Source organism: Chiloscyllium plagiosum, unplaced genomic scaffold (assembly GCF_037043375.1).
Source record: "Chiloscyllium plagiosum isolate Xiang-an unplaced genomic scaffold, Cpla_swu_hap1 HiC_scaffold_29, whole genome shotgun sequence".
NCBI lineage: Eukaryota > Metazoa > Chordata > Chondrichthyes > Orectolobiformes > Hemiscylliidae > Chiloscyllium > Chiloscyllium plagiosum.
In genome coordinates this window covers 21,436,817-21,457,991 of record NW_028270167.1, presented here as the reverse complement: position 1 = coordinate 21,457,991, position 21,175 = coordinate 21,436,817, and the positions used below count along the sequence as shown (strand labels likewise).

General features: G+C 44.9%; 1 long non-coding RNA gene across 1 annotated transcript in view; it reads left to right on the top strand.

The window, feature by feature from the left end:
- Positions 1-21,175, top strand: part of LOC148142265 (uncharacterized) — a 164,588-nt gene extending 143,413 nt beyond the window's left edge. The window contains exon 4 of the long non-coding RNA XR_015751992.1: positions 20,975-21,175. This is a non-coding gene — a long non-coding RNA (uncharacterized LOC148142265). The remainder of the gene's footprint in view (positions 1-20,974) is intronic.

Here is a 21,175-nt window from a genome sequence, read left to right as displayed (position 1 = left end):
AACCTCCACTCCCGGCATCTTCCCCTGCAACCAAAAGAAATGCAAAACTTGCGCCCACACCTCCCCCCTTACTTCCCTCCAAGGCCCCAAAGGATCCTTCCATATCTGCCACAAATTCACCTGCACCTCCACACACATCATTTATTGCATCTGCTTCACCCGATGTGGCCTCCTCTATATTGGGGAGACAGGCCACCTACTTGCAGAACGTTTCAGAGAACACCTCTGGGACACCCGGACCAACCAACCCAACCACCCCGTGGCTCAACACTTCAACTCTCCCTCCCACTCCACCAAGGACATGCAGGACCTTGGACTCCTCCATCGCCAGATCATAGCAACACGACAGTTAGAGGAAGAGCGCCTCATCTTCCACCTAGGAACCCTCCAACCACAAGGGATGAACTCAGATTTCTCCAGTTTCCTCATTTCCCCTCCCCCCACCTTGTCTCAGTCAAATCCCTCGAACTCAGCACCGCCTTCCTAACCTGCAATCTTCTTCATGACCTCTCCGCCCCCACCCCCACTCCGACCTATCACCCTCACCTTAACCTCCTTCCCCCAAGTCCCTCCTCTCTAACTTTTTTCTTAGCCTGCTGGACATACTTTCCTCATTCCTGAAGAAGGCCTTATGCCCGAAACATCGGTTCTCCTGCTCCTTGGATGATGCCTGACCTGCTGCGCTTTTCCAGCAACACATTTTCACTCATATATAACTGGGGACAGATTATGCATGGACTTAAACGATTCTCCAGCTCTTCCTTCATTTTTACCCATCTTGTGGATATTTCTTCATTATATTTCCCTCTCTGTGTCCAATTGCAATTTTTACCTTCTTCTCACCAGTGCCAAAAGTCATTTTCTCTGGATTATGTGTCAGTGCTTTATCATTTAAGCTATAACTTTGTGCTCATCCAGGCCACAGTAATCATTTTGTCAAGTAGGTGTACATGTCTGAGGCCCATTCTTCAGTGCATTTTCACAATGCATTCCTGCATGTTAGTTACTTCAGATGGAGCAATCATCACTGCTACGCACTCTTGACTTTCAGGTGATCTTTTCGAAACATCAGAGGTCGTTGGAGATGCCTGTGTAACCTAGTCCAGTGTTCGAGGTGGTGGCCAAATTAACCAATTCAGTTTTCTTTTGAAAAAAACCCACAGGGGCTCACATATCAACAAGAAAATATTGTTAATTATCTAATTCTATCTACACTATGATTTTATTTGATATATTCCATTTAACTACACCCAAGGTGAATCATTCCCATTTCCATATATTTTGATACTGTGTCATTTTTTTTCTCCTGTTATTATTCTTATATTCTAAATGTGGTCCAATTAATTACCATTATAACTGATTCAGGAACCCTGGAGACATCTTACTGTCTAGAGTATAAAGCAAAACAAAGCATGTTTTTGCAATAGTTTTAAAAGAGATAACCAAACATTATTACTGTGTAATTTCAAGCATTGCTAAATTTCTCTTGTTTGGTCTTTCTTATAAAAAGTACATCCAAATTTCTCAAATGTAACTTGCTCGATTATACTTGACTTTCTTTCCATTCATAATTATTCCACGTTCCAAATTGCCAACAATTGGCTCAAGTTTCTCCTTCTTCAAAGACCGCAATTTCCCCCCAGATGTGATCGACGATGGTCTCCACCGCATCTCCTCCACTTCCTGCTCCTCTGCCCTTGAGCCCCGCCCCTCCAATCCCCACCAGGACAGAACCCCACTGGTCCTCACCTACCACCCCACCAACCTCTATATACATTATATTATATGTCGACATTTCCGCCACCTCCAAACGGACCCCACCACCAGGGATATATTTTCCTCCCCTCCCCTATCAGCGTTCCGAAAAGACCACTCCCTCTATGACTCCCTTGTCAGGTCCACATCCCCCAACAACCCAACCTCCACTCCCGGCACCTGCCCCTGCAACTGCAAGAAATGCAAAACTTGCGCCCCCTTACTTCCCTCCAAGGCCCCAAAGGGATCCTTCCATATCCGCCACAAATTCACCGCACCTCCACACACATTATTTACTGCATCCGCTGCACCCGATGTGGCCTCCTCTATATTGGGGAGACAGGCCTCCTACTTGCGGAACGTTTCAGAGAACACCTCTGGGACACCCGGACCAACCAACCCAACCACCCCGTGGCTCAACACTTCAACTCCTCCTCCCACTCCACCAAGGACATGCAGGTCCTTGGACTCCTCCATCGCCAGACCATAGCAACACGATGGCTGGAGGAAGAGCGCCTCATCTTCCGCCTAGGAACCCTCCAACCACAAGGGATGAACTCAGATGTCTCCAGTTTCCTTAGTTCCCCTCCCCCCACCTTGTCTCAGTCCCAACCCTCGAACACAGCACCACCTTCCTAACCTGCAATCTTCTTCCTGACCTCTCTGCCCCCACCCTCACTCCGGCCTATCACCCTCACCTTAACCTCCTTCCACCTATCGCATTCCCAACGCCCCTCCCCCAATTCCCTCCCCCCTACCTTTTATCTTAGCCTGCTTGGCACACTCTCCTCATTCCTGAAGAAGGGCTCATGCCCGAAATGTCGATTCTCCTGCTCCTTGGATGCTGCCTGACCTACTGCGCTTTTCCAGCAACACATTTTCAGCATGGGTTTGTGAGGGACAGGTCATGCCTCACAAGCCTTATTGAATTGGTTGAGCATGTGACAAAACACGTTGATGAAAGTCGAGCAATGAATGTGGTGTTTATGGACTTTAGCAAGGCTTTTGGTAAAGTTCCCCATGGTAGACTCATTCAGAAAGTAAGGAGGTATGGGATATTGGGAAACGTGGCAGTCTGAATAAGAATTGGCTGGCCCATAGAAGACAAGAGGTTGGTAGTAGGTGGAAAGTATTCAGCCTGGAGCCTTCTGACCAGTGGTATTCCACAGGGATCTGTTCTGGGACTCAGCTCTTTGTGATTTTTATAAATGACTTGGATGAGGAAGTGGAAGGGTGGGTTAGTAAGTTTGCCAATAACATGAAGGTTAGTGAAGTTATGGATCGTGTGGAGGGCTGTTGTAGGTTGCAATGGAACATTGACAGGATGCAAAACTGGCCTGATAAGTGACAGGTGGAGTTCAATGTGGAAACGTGTGAAGTGATTCATTTTGGAAGGTCGAATTTGAATGTAGAATACAGGATTAAAGGCAGGATTCTTGGCAGTGTGGAGGAACAGAGGGATTTCAGGATCCATGTACATTGATCCCTCAAAGTTTCCAACCAAGTTGATAGGATTATTTAGAAGGCGTATGGTGTGTTTGCTTTCATTAATAGGAGGATTGAGTTTAAGAGCCATGAGGTTATGTTGCAGCTCTATAATGCCCTGGTTTGACTACACTTGGAATATTGCGTTCAGTACTGATCAACTCATCTTAAGAAGGATGTGGAAGCTTTAGAGAGAGTGCAGAGGAGAATTACCAGGATGCTGCCTGTACTGGAGGGCATGTCTTGTGAAGAAATTTTGAGGGAGCTAGGGCTTTTCTCATTGGAGCGAAGAAGGATGAGAGGTGACTTGATAGAGGTATACAAGATGGTGAGAGGCATAGATAGAGTCGATAACCAGACACTTTTTCCCAGGGTGGAAACAACTATCACGAGTGGGCATAATTTTAAGGTGATTGGAGGGTAGATATCAGAGGTAGGTTTTTTACTCAGAGAGTGGTAGGTGCATGCAATGCACTGTCAGCCCATTGAGTCCACACTGACGATCCAAAGAACATCCACTCAGACTGATGCCCTCTACCCTATTCTTGTAATCCCGGTTACTTCTATTAGTTTGTACATCTCTAGACACTATGGTCAATTTCTCATGGCCAATCCACCTAGCCTGCACATCTTTGGATTGCAGGAGGAAACCAGAGTACCATGAAGGAAACCCATGCAGATATGGAGAGAGTGTGCAAACTCTACACAGACAGTTGTCTGAAGCGAGAATCAAGTAGAGTCAGAGACATTAGGGACATTTAAGCAACTTTTGGATAGGCACATGGATGATAGCAAAATGTAGGGTATGTAGGTTAGTTTGATCTTAGAGTAGATAAAAGGTTGGCACAATATTGAGGGCTGAAGGGCCTACACTGTGCTGTACTGTTCTATGTTCTAGAAGACCATAGGAGCAGAAATTAGGCTATTTAGCCCATTGAGTCTGCTCTGCCATTCAATTGTGACTGATAGGTTTTTCAATCCCAGTCTCCCGCTTTCTCTCCATAACCTTTGATCCCCTTGGCAATCAAGAACTTATCTATCTCTGTTTTAAATGTTCTCAATGAGCTGGTCTCCACAGCCCTCTGTGGTAATGAATTCCACAGATTCACCACCATCTGGCTAAAGAAGTTTCTCCTTGTCTCCATTCTAAAGGGTCTTCCCTTTACTCTATGCGTGTGTCCTCAGGTCCTTGTCTTTCCTGTCAATGGAAACATTTTCCTACATCCATTCTATCCAAGCCATTCAGTATTCTTTAAGTTTCAATCAGTTTTAGAAGCCTTCTAAACTCCATTGAGTACAGTCAAGGAGATTACACAAGACAACATTTGGCATCTAATGAATGAAAGTGCACAAACCAGACCACAAAGAGTTAATATTCAGTTCAGCGACCATGGTACAAATAGTTAGTCACTGTCTCTGCCTCTCTCTCCTAGAAATGTGAACAATTTCTTACTTTCTTTCAATCTTAGTTTTTGTCTTGCTGCTTTGCTCTTCGTGAGAGTGAGTTGTACAACTAGTTTTACATCCAATATTCCAAACAAAGCAGCTATAGCACACAATCATGATATGGGAATTTACTTCATACCTCTCAGTGAGATAAATATCTGCTGACAAAAGAATTTCTCTTTTAATTCAGGGGCTATTAATTCTGGCTCAGCCGATATTACTTTGATCATCTTCTGTTTCTCGCTCCAATGATTCAGGCGTTTTGTTAATTCTCCATGATCTCAAAGTACTAATATTAAGGCATTGCCTTCTATGTTCCTCCTTGTTTTTTAAACATCTTTTTTACAAACCATGTGGATTGGAGAGGTTCCAATTAATTAACCATTTGGTCAATTCGTTCCCTATGTTGGATCGACGATTGTGTGCTCTTTGGAGTCCTCTGGACCCTATGTGACATCATCCTTTTTAGTCTCTTTATTCAACTGTGGGGCTCTTTATTGTCCCAAGGGTGAAGAATGAGAGGAATCCTCTCCTTGCAGTTGATGACAAATGCATCTGTAAAACTAACAAATGCATTAAAACAAGTATGCTTCCTACATCGATTAACACATGAATTTAAAAATGAAATAGAGGAAATATTACTCACACCAACACCACAGACGGAAATGAGAAGGAAATGCTGAAATACATTGAACTGATGACCTGAGAAGTAAAATCAGACCTGGAAAAGACCACAGCAACTGAGCTGAGCAGATTAGAGGCAGAAATTATCTGTAACAGAGCAGCAAGAAAACAATTAGAAACATGAAGGCCATCAATAGAATCAAACCCAACGATGAATACAAATGGATAAAATTTTGAACGACTATCTTTTCATTCACAAGAGATGTGTATCATGTAACATGCTGTTCAAACACTTGTAAGATTTTATAATTTGTAATATTTAAAAGTCAACTTTATTGAATTAAATGAGTACCTTAAACAAACATATACACACAACAGGAGTTCTATTGTTCCTGTGAATTCATCACCACAGAAATGACATCACCACAGGGAATTACATCACTCACCCAAGGAAACCTGAACACATAAACAGAAAGTGGGTCACTAACACCAGTGCTTCACCAGAGGCTCATGCATGATGTTACCTTGTATAGTGATGAACCGTCTGAAACTGAACCATCCAGCTCAGCGAGCAAACTTACATCCAGAACCTCAACCTGAGCTACAAACTTTCTAAAAAAAATTGTTCAATGATATTTTAGTAAAAGACAAATAGAATACCTTTAAAATTGTAGTACCAAAAATGAAAATATTAAATGCAAAGTTAATAATTTTGTTATAAATAAGATGACAACTCAAGATCAGCTGAAGTTGTCAAAGCAACTGAATCCCAATGGAAAAATAGCATATTTGTTCACAGTCTGTGAAAGACTAGGGAGAAGACTCATTGCCAATGAGCTATCAGTAGTTTGGGGACAGGTTACTATGCTGCCCATACTTAAAAATTGCCCATACTCACGGGCAATTACCGACCCATGAGTGACATTATTAAAACAATAGAACTAGTCATCAAGAGGAATATTGAGATTTATCTGTGTGCCATTGCTCCATGAATGGATGTAGAAGATGAACTTGGTCAATCGAGCTGTTTACCACTTGAGGCAGAGGTAATTCCAATGGATTGTGTTAAGTGTCACTGAGCCTTAACATTCAAGCAGCTTCTGTTAAGATTCCCCAAATAAGCATATACTGGCTAAACTTAAATATATGGAAATAATGAAGAAGTTGACTTAAAGAGGGAAAGCAGTAAGTGCTGATTCTGTCATAGAGTTATGTGATCAGGGTTACTTCTCGGTTGCTTATATGATCCAATGACAATTGGCCACATGTTACTAAAACAAAAGGACAAGTGACAGATCAGAAATTATGGAATTAATTGGACAAGATTGATATGGTTGCAGAATAATGGCAGATTAAGCTTAATACTGACACATATGAAGCATGACTCACAGCAGGAAGAACTGATAAGGCATGGGGGCTGGATTTTACAGACAGTTAATGACATGTTTGAAGGCAGTTTGCGGGGGCTCATAAAATGCAACACCTGCCATGTCTACTGACTTCCCACTCAATGCCCCCAACGTCTCCCAGTTTAAAGAATATAATATATTGATGTCAGCTGGCCCACTTGTCCTTGGGCCTATTGAAACTCTCAAGTGGCCATGTCTCTGTAAGGGTCTCAACTTGGACCTGTTGCTATTTTATCAATGGTAGGACCAAGTCATTCAGTGGGAGAGCTAGTGTTGGGCAATCTAGGGGGTACTCCTTTGGGGGGATCTCTGGTACCCATTAGAAGTGTTCCTCTCCCTTTCAAAGCCATACACCCTCCACCCCGGCCTTTAACACTCTCCTCCTGGTCTCTGAAGCTTCCCCTCCATCTACCACATGATTCCTCAATGGGGCCTTCCAGTCGAGTATCCCAGACTCCCTTTCACCTTGGTCTCCACAGTCTTCTCTCCTTGGGGATTGCTGCAATCCTAGCAGTGGTCACTGCTGAAACTGGCATCACGCTACACCAAGCAAAGTCCAGCTGATCACAAAATGGATATGGGGCAAGCAATCTATTAATTGGTGTGAAGGGGAAAGGCACATAACAGGTTCATAACAGCCAGTCCATATAACCCAAGAGCGATGTTACCATAGGAATGTTTGAAACTGAAAGAGACCTAGCAGGATTTGTAGACTTGAAGCTATACATATCCACACAAATCAATGCACAAGGCAACTGGATCTAATGATACAGAGGAATACAAGACTTTAATATGCAAATAGACTGAGAAAATCAGGTTGGTAGCAGATTGCAAGAAAAGGAATTCATAGAGTTTCTATGAGATCATGTTTTGGAGCGGCTTGTAGTACAGCCTACTAGGGAACAGGCAGTTCTGGATTCGGTGATGTGTAATGAGGCAGACTTGATTAGGGAGCTTAAGGTGAAGGAATCCCTAGAGTGCAATGACCATGATATACAAAGGAACCTTGATTATCTGAAGGACGTGGGTGGAGAGTATTCTGTTCAATTAATTTAATGTTGGATAATCGAATGCCAGATAACATAGTTAGCCAAGCATCGGGACCTTGTGATCTTGTTCGGATAATCCGAAATTCAGTTAATCGAATGTTGGATAATCTGTAATAGAATTCACACTGCAGGTTGAGATAGAGAAGTTGTAATCAGATGTAATGGTTTTACAATAGAGTATTGATGACTAAGAAGTCATAAGGGTAAAGTTGGCCAGCACTGAATGGAAAGGGAGCCGAGCAGGGAAGATGGTGGAGCAGCAATGGCAGGAATTTCTGGGGATAATTCAGGAAGTACAACAGAAATTCATCATGAAGAGGAACCATACTAAAGGAATAATGAGGCAACTAGGGCTGACAAGGGACTGCAGAAGGTGAAGCATGCAAGTCGTGAAGATTAGTGGGAAGCAAGATGATTGAGAAGCCTTAAAGACCAACAGAGGATAACCAAAAAACAATAAATAGGTGGGAAAAGATGAAACATGCGAGTAAGCTAGCTCATAATATGAAAAAAGTTACAAGAGTTTTTTTTTGATGTCTCCAAAAAGAGGGCTGCATGGTGGCTCAGTGGTTAGCACTGCTGCCTCACAATGCCAGGGACCTAGGTTTGATCCCTCCCTAGGGTGACTGCCTGTGTGGAGTTTCCTCGTCCCTGCATGGATTTCCTCCAGGTGCTCCTGTTTTCTCCCATAGTCCAAACATGTGCAAGTTAGGTGAATTAGCCATGCTAAATTGCATAAAATGTCCAGGGATGTGTAGGCTAGGTGGATCAGTCATGGGGGTTACAGGGATAAGGTAGTGTGGTATGTCTGGGTGAGATGCTGTTTGGAAGATCAGTGTGGATTTGATAGGCCAAATGGTCTACTTCCAAATAAGGAATTTATGATTTTAAGAGTGGACATTAGACCACTGGAAAATGAGGCTGGAGAAGTAGTAATGGGGAACAAAGAGATGGCAAAGGAACTGATTAGGTACCTTGTATCAGTTTTCCGAATGAAAGATACCAGTCACATACAGAGTGTTACAAGGGGACATAAATTTAAGGTGAAGGGTGGAAGGTATAGGGGAGATGTCAGGGGTAGGTTCTTTACCCAGAGAGTGGTGGGGGCATGGAATGCGCTGCCTGTGGGAGTGGCAGAGTCAGAATCATTGGTGACCTTTAATTGGATAGGTACATGGATAGGTGCTTAAGCTAGGACAAATGTTCGGCACAACTGTGCTGTATTGTTCTATGTTCTATGTTCTATACAAGAAATTCAAGAGAGTTGGGGAGGCAGAAGTGAATGTATTGGCCATCACTAAGGAGAAGGTGCTGGGGAAGCAGAAAGGTCTGAAGGTAAATAATTCACCTGGAATGATGGACCACACCCCAGAGTTCTGAAGGAGATCACTGAGGAGATTGTACATTTGTGATGATTTTTCAGGACTCACTGGACTCAGGGAGAGTCCCAGAGGACTGAAAAATGGCCAATATAGCTCCCCTGTTTAAGAAAGGAGGAAGGCAGAAAACAGGAAAACATTGGTCAGTTTTAGAGCCCATTGTTAAGGATGAGATTACAGATTACTTAGAAGTGCACGGTCAATAGGGCTTTGTCAAGGGGAGGTCATTCCTGACAAATCTGTTCGAATTCTTTGAGGAGGTCCAAGCAAATTAGGTAAAGGAGAGCCAGTGGACATGATCTATTTGTATTTCCAGAAGACCTCTGGCTAGAAGTTGCACGAGCTGCTGCTGAATAAGATGAGGGCCCATGGTGTTAGGGGCAAGTTACTGACATGGATCGAGATTGGCTGACTGGCAGAAGGCAGAGAGTGGGGACTAAGGGGTCTTTTTCAGAATGGCAGCCAGTGGTGATGTGGATTTCTGCAGGTGTGGAACCACAACTATTAATGTTATACATTAACAATCTGGATGAATGAACTGCAAGCATTGTTGGTAAGTTTACAGATGATGCAAAGATAGGTAAAAGGACAGGTAGGTGGTGAGGAAATGGGGAGGCTGCAGAACACCTTGGACAGGCTAGGAGAATGGGCAAAGAAGTGACTGATGGAATATAATGTGGGAGGGTGTGAGGTTATGGACTTTGGTAGGAAGAATAGAGATGGAGACTATTTTCTAAATAAGGAAAGGATTTTGAAATCTGAAGCAAAAAGGGATTTGTGAGTCCTCACTCAGAATTCTCTTAAGGTTAATTTGTAGGTTCAGTTGACCATTAGGAAGGCAAATGAGATGTTGGCATTCATTTCAAAAAGGGCTAAAATACAAGAGCAGAGATGTACCACTAAGGTTGTATCAGTCATTTACCAGACTGTTTGGAATACTGTGAGCATTTTCAGCGCTGTATCTGAGGAAGGATGTGCTAGTCTTGGAGGAGGTCCAGTGGAGGTTTACAAGAATGATCTTGGGTATGAAGGGATTGTCCTATGAGCCACAGTTGAGGATTCTGGGTGTGTACTGGATGGAGTTTAGAAGGATGAGGAGGTGATGAGATTGAAACTTATAGAATACTGAGAGGCCTGAATAGAGAGGACGTGGAGAAGATCTTTCCACTAGAACCTGAGGGCACAGCCTCAGATGAAGGGACAATGCCTTAGTACTGAGATGAGGAGTTTCTTCAGCTGGCTGGTAGTTAATCTGTGGAGCTCATTGCCGCAGATGCCTATGGTGGCCAAGTTATTGAGTGTATTTAAGAGAGAGAGGTAGTTTATTGATTGGTAAGGGAATGAGGGAGGAGGAAGAAGAATAGGGTTGAGAAACACATTGGCCATGATTGAGGAGTGGAGCCGACTCGATAGGTCGACTGGCCTAATTCTGATCCTATATCTTAGGATAAATTGGATTTTTTTTTAAGAGAGATTCACACAAAAGGATCCAGGATAATGGTGTTTGAATTCCCAACGGTACAGATGTTTGCATAAAAGCAAATGTAGAATTGATGTTGTCAGGTGAGCTAGCAGCAGTTCCATGCCCACAGGTAGGCTGTGAACTGGGTGACAGGTGAAATGCTTGGCTCTTTCACCTCAATCTGTTATTGCGGTATGTTTATATAACTTGCGTCGAATTAATATTGCAGAAACATCATCTGAGAGACGTTGTGGTGCAGTGGAAGTGTCTCATTTACTGGACCAAAATATCTGGGCTCAAGTCCCATGTCCAGGAGGTTGATTTTAAAAGTAATTTTTAGACACCATCTGGACTTGGACAGAATGGCATCAATCCCAGGAAGAAAAACACAGGCTATCACTAATATATTTCCAAGCCGTTCTTAGGGAAATCAAAGCAAGGGCGCGTGGACCCTTGGGAGTCAGTGCTATCAAGCGATATGTCTTCAATTACGATAAATTCATTTTGACAAATGGAGATGGAGTTTAAAAGAGGGCAGTGGGAACTTACTATCTGGATAACATCCAGAAGCAGACCTCATGATGCATTACAGTCAATGATATAACGTGATCTTCAAGTGCTATTCACATTGTCGATATCCCTCATGATTTTAGAAAATTCTATAAGGTCACCTCTCAACCTCCCACGCTCCAGTCAAAATAAGGCCCAGCCTATCCAGCCCCTCCTTATAACTCAAACCCTTCTTTCCCAGCAACATCCTGGAAAATTTTTTCTGAACCCTCTCCAGCTTAATACTATCCTTCATATAAAAGGGTGACCAGAACTGGACACAGTTCTCCAAAAGTGGCCTCACCGATTTTCTGTACAACATGACATCCCAACTCCCAAACTCAAAGATCTGAGCAATGAAGGCAAGTGTGCTAACCATCTTCTTATAACCACCCTGTCTACATATGATGCAAACTTCAAAAAATTATGTCCCTGACCCTCTATATTTCTCTGTTCTGCAACTTTACTCAAGGCCTACTTTTAATTGTAAAGGTCTTGCTTTTGTTTGTTTTACTAAAATGCAATACCTCACGTTTATCCAAGTTAACCTCCATCTGCCACTCCTCAGCCCATTGACCAAAATCTCTTTCTAAATCTACCACCAATTTTGGTGTCATCTGCAAATGCATTTCTTCTATATTCTCATCTAAGTCATTTTTATAAATGGCAAACAACAATGGACCCAACCTGTAGAACACTGCTGGTAATAGACCTCCAGTTCAAAAAAACAACTCTCCATCATTCTCTGTCTCCTGTTATTAAGCCAATTTTATATCCAATTAGCAAGCTCACCCTGAATCCAAAGTGATCTAACTTTACAAATTAGACTACCATTTGGAACTTTGGCAAAGGCTAACCAAGTAAGCATGTGTACTGCTCTGCTGTCATCAATCTTCTTGATTACTTCCTCAAAAACCTCAATCAAGTTTGTGAGACATGATTTCCCTTGCACAAAACAATGCTGACTATCCCTAATGAGTTTTTGCCATTCCAAATTCGAATAAATCAATCGGAGGCATTTGGAGAGGATCATTGCCAGAGCCATTTTCATTGCGCGCCCCTAATTGTCCTTAAGTAGGTTATGTGGAGCTGATTTCTTGAACCGCTGGAGTCTTTTGAAATCAAGTACATCCACAGCACTGTTTGTAATGGAGTTCCGGGATCTTAACCCAGTGACACTTACGGAAGATATTTCCAAGTTAGCATAGTGTGTGACTTGGAAAGGAACTTACGGGTGGCCGTATTCCCATCCATCTGCTGATCTTATCCTTCTAGGTCATTGGCGTTACCAGTTGGATGGTGATATTGATGGAACTGCAGTGCATCTTCGTAACTGGTGAACATTGCTGCCACTATGCATCAGTGGTGGAGTAAAAGCTGAAGTGGTCGATGGGGTGCCAATTAAGTGAGCAGTCTTCTCCTGGATGGTGCAAAACTTCTTGAGTGTTGTTGGAGCTGCAGTAGGCAAATGGAGTGTACTTCATCACATTCCTGACATGTGCCTTGTAGATGGGAGGCAAGATTTGGAGAGACTGGAAATGAGTTACTTGGTGCAAAATCCCCAACTTCTTTCCACACATTTTTGCTTAAATGTGGTGACCAGAACTGGATGCTAAAGTCTCGTTACAGCCTAACCACAGCTTTATGAAGGTACAGCGTTTCTTCCCTGCTTTTGTACTCACTGCCTCTATTTATGCTACCTGACGTTTTGACTATGTCCATACTTAGATTGTTTATGACAATAACAAATTGTATTTGCATGCAGTCTTTAACATAGGAAAAACAATTAATGCACTTCATGGGATGGGGGAGGTGGCATCCTCGGAATGTAATGCAGACTGAAGCAAGGAAGAGGATATTAAGTGTGTGATCAAAGTCTGGTCAAATAGATAGTTCTCAAAGAGTGCCAAAAGAAAAAGAAGAAGGAGATGGGATACTTTAGGGAGGCAGTTCCAGAATGTGGGCTCCTGACACATTGACATAAAAGTCGAAAATGGGGTGCTGGAAAAGCACAGCAGGTCGGGCAGCATCCGAGAAGCATGAAAATTGACGTTTCGTTTGGACCCCTTCATCAGGAATGAGGCATATGGGCCGAGGGGGCTGAGAGATAATTGGGAGGGGTGTGGGTCTGGGGGGAAGGTAGCTGAGAGCGGAATACGTAGATGGAGGTGGGGGTAAAGGTGATAGGTCAGAGAGGAGGGTGGAGCGGATAGGTGGGAAGGAAGATGGACAGGTGGGACAGGTCATGAAGGCGGTGCTGAGTTGCAGGTTGGAACTGGGATAAGTGGTGGAAGGGAAATGAGAAAACGAGTGGAGTCCACATTGATGCCATATGGTTGGAGGTTTCCAAGGGGGAAGATGAGGTGTTCTTCCTCCTGGCATCAGGTGGTTAGGGAGGAGGCCCAGCACCTTGATGGAGTGGGAGGGGGAGTTGAAGTGTTCGACCACGGGGTGGTGGGGTTGGTTGGTGCGGGTGTCCCAGAGATGTTCTCTGAAGCGTTCTGCAAGCAGACGTCCTGACTCCCCAGTGTAGAGGAGACCACATCAGAAGCAACAGATACAGTAAATGACATGCGTGGAAATGCAGGATGTGGAAGGCTCCTTTGGGGCCTTGGACTGAGGTGAGGGGAGAGGTGTGGGCGCAGGTTTTGCATTTCCTGAAGTGGCAGGGGAAGGTGCCGGGAGGTAAGGATGTTTTGGTGGGGTGCGTGGACCTGACAAGGGAATCGCAGACGGAATGGTCTTCATGGAAAGCAGATAGGGGTGGGGAGAGAAATGGTGGTGGGGTCTGTTTGTAGGTGGCAGTAATGGCAGAGGATGATGCGATGTATGCGGAGGTTGGTGGAGTGGAAGGTGAGGACCAGAAGATTCTGTCCTTGTTGTGGTTGGAGGGTGGGGTTGGAAAGCGGAGATGTGTGAAGTGGATGTGATGTGCTGGAGGGCAGCATTGACCACATGGGAGGGGAAAGAAGGAGGCCATCTGGTGTGTTCTGTGGTGGAACTGGGCCTCCTGAGAGCAGATGCGGTGGAGGTAGAGGAACTGGGAATAAGGGGTAGTATTTTTGCAGGAGGCAGGGTGGGACGTAGTATAATCCAGGTAGCTGTGGGAGTCGCTAGGTTTGCAGAAGATGTCCGTGTTGAGTCAGTCACCATTGATGGAGATGGAGACCATTCCAGAAGCTTCCCCTGCCCTCTGGAGCTGCTCGGCCACCATCAGCCATGCGGCCGCTCCAGCCACCAGTTCTGTGCCCACCACCTGACAGCCCGCAGCCACGGCTTACTATGCTGCCTCCATGACTACTGAGACCGTTACTGGATCCACCACCACCACGACTGCTGCACGATCCACTGCCGCTGAAACCAATGCAAGGCCTAACCAGAACATCATTTCCGCTCTCATTGTTGCCACCGCGGCGCAACTGCTTCAGCCTCCACTGACGCCACTCAGTCAAACACTGAGGTGGGGTGGGGGGAGGGTGGGGGGGGGGGGGGGGGGTGCAGGGTGTCACACTGACCTCTACACCGCTGAAGCCAGGCACCAACTCAAAAACACCTCTTCCTATTGCCTCTTCAATCATGACCTCACCTCCCATCACCAAACCATCATCTCCCAGATCATACACAACCTCATCACCTCAGGGGATCTCTGACCCAAAGCTTCCAACCTCATAGTTTGGGAATCCCGCCCCGCCCGATTCTACCTCCAACCTCCTAAGATTCACAAACCTGATTACCCCGGCCGACACATTGTCTCAGCCTGCTCCTGCCCCACCGAACTCATCTGCACATACTTAGATACTTTTCTATCCCCCTGGTCCAGGAACTCCCCAGATACATTTGGGACACTACCCATACCCTCCACCTCCTCCAAGACTTTTGTTTCCCTGGTCCCCAAAGCCTTATCTTCACCATGGACATCCAGTCCCTATACACCTCAATCTGCCATGACAAAGACCTTCAAGCCCTCCGTTTCCTTCTCTCCCAACGTTCCCACCGGTACCTCACCACTAACACTCTCATTTGTTTGGCTGAACTGGTCCTCTCCCTCAATACTTTCTCCTTTTAATCCTCCCACTTCCTCCAGATGGAAGGAGTAGCCATGGGCACCCGCATGGGCCCCAGCTGTGCCTATCTCTTTGTCTATCTTCCGCAGTTACACCGGCACTACTCCCCACTTTTTCCTCTGCTACATTGATGACTGTATTGGTGCCACCTCGTGCTCTCACGAGGAGGTTGAACAGTTTATCAATTTTACCAACACATTCCACAACGACTTTAAATTCACCTGGACCATCTCTGACACTTCTCTCTCCTTCCTGGACTTCTCTATCTTCAACGATGACTAACTTAACACCAACATTTTCTACAAACTCACCGACTCCCACAGCTATCTAGACTACATCTCCTCCCACCCTATCTCCTGTAAAAATGCTATTCCTTATTCCCAATTCCTCTGCCTCCGCTGGTCTTCCCAGGATGACCAATTCCATCTCAAAAAGTCCCAGAAGCACTCCTTTTTCTTTGATCATAACTTCCCTTCCCACGTGGTTGACGATGCCCTCCAACGTATCTCCTCCACTTCATGCACCATCACCCTTGAACCCCACCCCTCCCAACACAACAAGGACAGAACCGCCCTGGTTCTCACCTTCCACCCCACCAACCTCCGTATACAATGCATCATCCTCCATCACGTCTGTCACCTCCAAACGGACCCTACCACCAAAGATACATTTCCCTCCCCATCCCTGTCAGTGTTCTGAAAAGACCATTCCCTCTGCGACTCCCTCATCAAGTCCACACACCCCACCAGCCCACACCCCAGTCCTGGCACCTTTCCCTGCCACCGCAGGAAGTGTAAAATCTGTGCCCACACCACTCCCCTTACCTCCGTCCAAGGCCCCAAGGGATTCTTCCATATCCATCAGAAATTTACCTGTACCTCTCCCAATGTCATCTACTGCATCTGTTGCACCCGGTGTGGTCTCCTCTACATGGGGGAAAAAGGACGCCTTCTTGTGGATCGTTTCAGAGAACACCTCTGGGATACCCGCACCCACCAACCCCACCACTCCATGGCTGAACACTTTAACTCCCCCTCCCACTCTGTCAAGAACATTGCAGGTCCTGGCCCTTCTCCACAGCCAAGCCGTTACCACACAATGCCTGGAGGAGGAACGCTTCATATTCCTCCTTGGGACCCTGCAACCACATGGGATAAATGTGGATTTCAACAGCTTCCTCATTTTCCCTCCTCCACATTGTCCCAGTCCCCAGCCTCCAACTCGGCACGGCCCTCCGGACCTGTACATCACTGCCCCCTCTGACCTACCACCTTCTCCCTCACCTTTATCCACCTATCGCTTTCCCAGCTACCCCCCCCAACCCCACCCCCTCCCACTTATCTCTCAGCATTGACCCACAAGCTTCATTCCTGATGAAGGGATTATGCCCGAAATGTTGATTCTCCTGCTCCTCGGATGCTGTCTGACCTGCTGTGCTTTTCTAGCACCACAATCTCGACTCAGCATCTGCAGTCCTCATTTTCTCCTTTGCTTTTCTTAGAGCCTTCATTCACACTCATGGGCATTGGTAATGTGCCAAAACTATTGTCCTTGCTCTCAGCCCAATGAATTCAGGGCTCCAACCCATATTTACAAGCTCAGGGACAAACTGAACTTACGTGCCTCTGCTAGGTTATTTTGGACTGAGGGATAGTCTTACACAAGATATTTGTTGCTGATATGGAGCAACTGTCCATGTTTTAGCTTCAATTTTAACACCAAAGATCCAAAGTCTGTTTTCTTCTTCTTCCCCCTCACTTCCCGCACTCCGTGTTTATGCAAACCTGATTTTTGCCAAAGGGTGGAGTGTTTGGTCCCTTTGAGCACTCTTCCCTGATATCTTTTGACTTAGAGTACCCACGTTGGCTGATAGTCTCACACCAGGCTCTGTCTCCTTGGCTTCTCTTGCTGCAGGCTTTGTGACTAAGCCTAAGGGCAATGTGGAGAGGTAAGGCACCTGTAAAACATCCTAAGACTGAACTTATGAGTGTTTAGTGCTGCTCCACTTCCCTGTGGGTGCTACCTGCCACTACCCTAACTCCCTGAAAAGCCAAGGCACTTGGATTGAAGTCAACATCGCTCAACCAACTATTGTTTTGCCATTGATACTGATCGACTATGGTTAAAGCAATGCAGTGCAAGTGTGAGTGTATATTTGACAACACTGAGCATTTTGACTTGGATTGGATCTTCAAGATAGCTGTTAATCTGTCTACAAAAACAGCCAGATGCTGACATAGAGTCACAGTGTCATAGAGATGTACAGCATGGAAACAGATCCTTTTGTCCAACTCGTCCATGCCAACCAGATGTCCTAAACTGCTCAGGTCCCATTTGCCAGCACTTAGCCCATATCCCTCTAAATCCTTCCTATTCATATACCCATCCAGATGCTTTTAAAATCTGGAACGGCATGGTGGCTCAGTGGTTAGCACTGTTGCCTCACAGTACCAGGGACCTGGGTTCGATTCCTGCCTTAAGCAACTGTCTGTGTGGAGTTTGCACGTTCTCCTGTGTCTATGTGGGTTTCCTCCCACAGTCCAAAGACAAGCAGGTCTAAGTGAATTGGCCATGCTAAATTGTCCATTGTGTTCAGGGATGTGGAGGTTAGGTGTATTAGTGTGGGGTAAATGCTGGGGAATGGATCTGGGTGGAATTCTCTTTGGAGCATAAGCTCTTCATCAGGAATTTTTTCATGGAAAGCTGAGGCTCGAAACGTCGATTCTCCTGCTTCTTGGATGTTGTGCTTTTCCAGCAGTACACTCTGGACTCTGATCTCCAGGATCTGCAGTCCTCACTTTCTCCCTTATTAGGTTGGTTGCCCAACCATAGTCACTTTAAAACTTTTTCAGTGTGGGGACCTCTGACCTTCCAAAACTGGAAATCAATCTGTTAGCACTCCAATCTCACTGACCTGTATGTGTGGCACCTAGGAGTGGTACAGCGGCTGCGCAACTTAGAGTGAACCATTGATATCTACCCAACACCATATCAGCAGTACCGGCCTTCTTTAGCCATCTCAATATCTTCTCATCATGAGCAAGAAGCTTGATGTCTGCTGAATCCCTGCCTTCCTTGGTCCTCTCAGCCATATTGTGGGCCATTCTTTCCTTCTGTGAGTGAACTGAAGGAATGGATATGAGGAAAGTGGATGGAAAAGCAGTTGGTGATCATGCAGGAGTATATGAAGTGTCCCCAGTGAGTGAGAAGGAAGTACACAGGACAAGGAGGGTCAATAGTTGCTGAAGGTGAGATGTGTATGAGCCCTTGTGTAATGCTGTAGGTTGTGCCTTAGTAAGGTGCGTTTAAAGTGGTTAAGTTAAAGTGACTCATGGCCCTGTGATTGTGGGGTGCCAGAGAGAAGTTGATGATTAAGTGGAATAATTTGCATCTAAACATGGAGGAAATTCTGTCACAAAACCCATTCACCCCAGTCTCTAACTTAAAATGGAAACATGCCAGTTAATTTCATTTGGATCACACAGATGTTTCACTCTTCTGAACTTAAGATTTTAAGTTCAAGTTCCCCTCCAGGCCACAGAAGAAGTATATGGCTCAGTCAGCTAGTAATCAATTTCCTAATACTTCCAATTTCTCTCCAACGTGCATGAAGAAACATAGCAAACAATTAAAGACACTGTTTATTTGTAGCACAATATGAGGGGGAGTAATATCCTGCACATGTCAGTCACAGAGATTAAGAAATGCTTTGAAGCGCAACAGACAGACAGATTAGATTAAGTTTTGCGATCCAAATTGAAACCTGTTATTAGGGGATATATTAAAATACAGTCATATTAGGTTTGACTGGTTCCTAAAATGTTTCAGTCATTATTATTAAAATTTGCATAACAGGTACAAATGGGTATTGTTGTTTTTTTTAATAGGAACTTTTGCAAATGCTGCCATGAAGCGTTGGGAGTGTATGTGCTTATATAATTCTGCATTACATGTTAGTTAACATATTAGCTGGTCTCCCTCGATTCATGTACCCAAGAAAAGGGTGGCACGGTGGCACAGTGGTTAGCACTGCTGCCTCACAGCGCCAGAGACCCGGGTTCAATTCCCGCCTCAGGTGACTGACTGTGTGGAGTTTGCACATTCTCCCCGTGTCTGCGTGGGTTTCCTCCAGGTGCTCCAGTTTTCTCCGACAGTCCAAAAATGTGCAGGTTAGGTGAATCGGCCAAGCTAAATTGCCCATAGTGTTAGGGGCAGGGGTAAATGTCGGGGGTTTGGTTGCGGGTCAGTATGGACTTGTTGGGCCGAAGGGCCTGTTTCCACTCTGTAAGTAATCTATAAAAACGGCCTTCAGTTATTGAATTAAAAAAATAAATTTTGTTTTATATTCAGCCAAAATTTGAGCTTAGCAATGAATGATTCCATGAGTGTATTCCATGATTCTATGGAGTATATTTCACTATCAAAAACCAGACTGTACATGAATAGATACTTGCATAACTACTGCTCTTGCCACTGTTTGGAAAGGCATTAGGGTGAGTCATGAATGCACTAATAACCACAATGCTCGTGCAATCATTCCCCGGCAAGAGTTAAGTAGATAACAGCCACCCACAAGGTATAAAGCTGCAGTTAAACAATGATTGTAATATGATCAGCATTATTTGCAACATACCAAGAGTAACTTGGCGAGATGGATGAAAAATTGGGTTAGTGTTAACAGCCAGAAAGTGGTGGTAGAAAGCTGTTTGTGTGACTAGCACCAGCGTTCAGAGAGATGTCACAAGAATCAGTGCAGGGTCCCTTATTGTTCATGACGTACGCAAAGAATATTGTAGAAAATGTGAAGGAAGGGTGGCATGGTAAGTAATCTTATGGATGGACAAAATGATTGGCCGGGTGGTTGACAGTGAAGAAGGTGGTCTTAGGTTACAGGAGAGTATAAACAGATTGCTCAGGTGGACAGATGAGTGACAAATGGAATATAATGCTGTAAAGTGTGAGCTGATGCACTTTGGAAGAAGTGACAAGACCAAGGGTGTACTCAATGGATGGCAGGACACTGGGAAGCTCAGAGAATCAAAGGGGCCTTGGGGTTTGTCTACAAGGAACTGGCAGGGCAGGGTAATAGGGTGTTTAAGAAGGCACGCAGAATACTTGTCGTTACCAGTTGAGGTATAGATTATAAGAGCAGTGAGGTCATGTCTGAGCTTTACAGAGCTTGAGTTAGACCACAGCTGGATTACTGCATGCAGTTCTGGTCACTGTACAACAGGAAGGATGTGAATGCACTTGAGGGAGCACAGAGACAACTCATCAGGATGTTGCCTGGGATAAAGCATTTCAATAATAAAGACAGGCTGCATAAGCTCAGGTTGTTATCTTTGGAGTAGAGAAGCTTGAAGGGGGACCTGATAGATGTGTATAAGATTATGGTCAGGATAAAGAGAAAGCAACTGCTCCCCTCAGTAACAAGAGGGTGTAATTTTGAAGTGGAAGGCAGGAAGTTTAGAGGAGATTTGGGGTAAAACATTTTCACCCAGAGAGTGCAGTTTGGGATGCACTGCCTGGGAAGGTAGCTGGGGTGGGAAACCTCACAATCTTTAAAAAGTATTTGGATGAGCACTTGAAGTGTCATAACATACAAAGCTATGCAGCAAGTGCTAGAAAATGGGATTAGTGTAGATTTAGAGTCCTTCATTTTTTTTATCAAGTGGACTTGATGGGCTGAATGGTCTCTTCAGTTTTGTATGATTCTATGTTACCTTGTGTGCATTGTCTTTATCTCCCACAGGACCATCATGTGTGCAGCAGCCATCAGTGGATGTGACAAGAGATGAGGCCTGAGAAACATTTGAAGGTGTACTCTTTAAGAACTCTGCACCAATTCAAATGCTCACTGTGGTGGAACCAGCAAGGCAGGTGGTTGGACTTTTCACTGTCATGTAAGGGATACAGAGCCGTTAAATGTGGAAGGTGATGCAAAGAAAGAGTA